We start from the raw sequence: 3,230 nt of genomic DNA, 5'->3' as shown, positions 1-3,230 counted from the left end.
AACGCAAAGCTCAAAAGATTTTAAATTTGCATCATTTTCAAGTTGAGATATTCTATCAAGTAGTTGATAGGCAACTTCAAGAATTCAACAATCGTTTTATAGAGGTGAATACTGAATTGCTTCTTTGTGTAGCTTGTCTGAATTCAAGACACATATTTTTTGCATTTGATAAGGAGAAGTTGATCCAGTTAGCTCAATTCTATCCATTAGAATTTTCTTCTACTCAACTTTTGGTACTTAATAGTCAACTTGAAAACTTCATATTAGATTTACGTTATGATGATCAATTCGCAAAATTAAATGGAATTGGTGCTCTTTTTTAAAAATTAGTTGAGAGTAGAAAAAATATTGTTTATCTATTAGTATTTCTTCTTTTGAAGTTAGCTTTAGTTGTATTGACAATAAAAAGATTATTCAATCTTTTCAAAATATAAAACCTAAAAGAANGTATTTCTTTTATGTCCAATTGTGTCTTAATAAAAAATAAAAAGATTCTTTTTCGAACATATTTAAACACACTTAAATACTATCACGTATTAACGTATTCAGTGTTATTTTTAATATGTATTTTTAAAATGAATTTAAATAGTATAAATTATTAATTAATAAACAAAAAATTTTAAATATTTTATATAATTAAAAAATATTAAAATAATTAAAAATAAATTTATATTTTAATATTAATAAAATACTAAAATATCATTATAATTTATCTACCTTCGTACATCATAGTTTACAACAATTTATTGAAATCATGATCAAACGTCAACTCAAGTACCTTTTTTGTGTCAATTGCTTAAAATGGTTAGCTCGATGCCATATTGTAAACATTGTTAATCCGTCTCTTTCAACTTGTGGTGGTTGTTGCTTAAAACTAATTTCTTTATTTGTGGGCCTTTCTTGATTTAATCTTGGCGAGAAAGGTTGGTACAACTCTGAGCTCTCTATGTTGTTTTGTCATTAAAGTGCCTGCTTCAAACTTCATGGTGATGTGTTTATATAGTTTAGATTCCATGCTAATAATTCACACACTCAAGACTCAAGGGGCTAAACTAAAATACTTAATGAAAAAGCGTTTCCACTTTCAACATGTTACAAGAAAATGTTTATATGTCTATGATTTGTTGTTACTACCATTGAATTTACTTTCACGACATGTTGTGCAAGTGTTTGTAATGGTTATAGTCACTTTTATTTGGCATTATTATTTAAGAATTTGACTTCTCTTTTATTAAAGAAAAGAATTTAGATCTTCTAAAATAAAAAAATTGGTATAATGATAAAATACGAGTTAATTATTATTAATTTTATAATTTTTATAAAATGTGTGTCTTATTATTTTAATATAAAAATGATTAATTTTTTATTTTATTATTTTACTAATTTTCTCATTTTAGATAATTTTAATTCGAAAGTAAAGCTTTTGTCTCAATACGAGAAAATAAAAGAAAAGAGGAGAAAATAAAAAAATGACGAAGAAACAAAGAAAAGACTCCAATTTCAAGTATTTGATTTTCAAATAATTGAACAATAATAATATTTCTTCCATTAGGTCCATTAAAATTTAAAAACTTTTTACTTGAAGTATTCATTACCATAATTATTTTACATTTTTATTTTATTTTTTTGGTCAAAATTCTTTTAAACTTGATATTTTAAGGGAAAAAAAAAGAGAAAATTACTCCCTTTTTAAGGCGCAGCAAAGATTTGCAACACATCTCAAATTCTCAAGAATGAAAATAGAGTAAATATTAAAATTTTGGAAAAATAACTATTTGTACCCATGAACTTTACGAATGTTGACAAAAGTATTCATTAAAGAAAGAAACTAATGTATCCATCAAAGATAGATTCCGTACAACAAAAGTACCCAAATCCTAAATTTATGTTGACTTTTTAATAAAATTTCAGAATTATCCCCACCATTGTCTTCAACCACTTCTCTCTTCCCCAAATCTCAAATATCTCCATTGCCTAAAAACCCTAATCTCAATACCTAAAAACCCCAAATTTCCATTTTCCTAACCCTAATCTTAATACCCCTTTCAGCAAATTTCAACCATCTCTTTATTCTTTTCATCAATTTTATCACCTCCTTCACCAACACCATCATCACCGCTACCGTCACCAACCGTCAGCCTCATCTTCCTCCTTCTCCACTGTCACAGCCATAAACAACAACAACTTCACTCTAACTTTTAATTTTACTTCTCATCATCACCTCCAATCTCAAATCCTATCAACACTCTATTACCGCCATTACTATCACCAGCCTTCCTCCATCACTTTCAATACAATGTCAGAAGGAGAAGCACATTTAGATGCTAAAAATTGAAATTTTGGCAAGATTGTTTTGGTGGGGTCGCATGTGAGTAACAAAGGAATCTTGCACATGATGGTGGTGATTTGGGAGAGTGAGAAAGTTCAATTTCATTAATTATATATTAAGTTTGTAATTTGTACTGTTGTAAATATAGGACCTTTTTCCATGGAGTCCATGAGATTGAAGTAGACCTAAGAGGAGTTGAATCGCACCACAGGACCTTGTGCGCTGGATCTCAGTTTAGTCTCACTTCCGGAGCTTCTCCATCTAGCGTTGCGTGGGAACGGATGGATTGCCTGGTTGTCTTGTTGTCGTCTTTGTCATCGTCAGCGTGGAAAGATGGCGGCAGTGGTGGTTAGTACAGTAGTAGAGAATAAAAGGTGGTTAAGGTAGTGGCAATGGAAGTGTTTGAGATTTGGAAAAGAAGAGAGGAGGGGTTGAAGATAAAGAATGGGGTAATTTTGGAATTTTATGAAAAAGTTAACATAAATTTAGGATTTGGGTACTTTTGTCATACCGAATCCATCTTTGATGGATAGAATGTTAGTTTTCTTTTTTAATGGATATGTTTGTCAGCATTCGTAAAATTCATGAGTACAAATGGTTGTTTTTCCTAAATTTTTTATTTGAAAAAGCATTCGTTTTTTAAATTTGCTTTTGAAAGATTATTTTTAATCAAATTCGTTCGTCAAAATTTTAAATTAGTCACATTAGTCCTTTCATCACTTTTGTTGTTAACAATATCAAAATTAGTAAATGTAGCATATTAAGTAACACTACACATACTTAGTAATCTTAATTGATTGTTAATATAATAAATTTATGAAATTTTATTAATTTAAAATTAATTTAATTTAATTTCATAAATTTATCACATTAACAACTAATTAAAAGACAAATTTAATTA

The sequence above is a fragment of the Arachis duranensis genome, chromosome 10 (genome assembly GCF_000817695.3).
Source record: "Arachis duranensis cultivar V14167 chromosome 10, aradu.V14167.gnm2.J7QH, whole genome shotgun sequence".
NCBI lineage: Eukaryota > Viridiplantae > Streptophyta > Magnoliopsida > Fabales > Fabaceae > Arachis > Arachis duranensis.
This window is presented reverse-complemented; position numbering follows the sequence as displayed.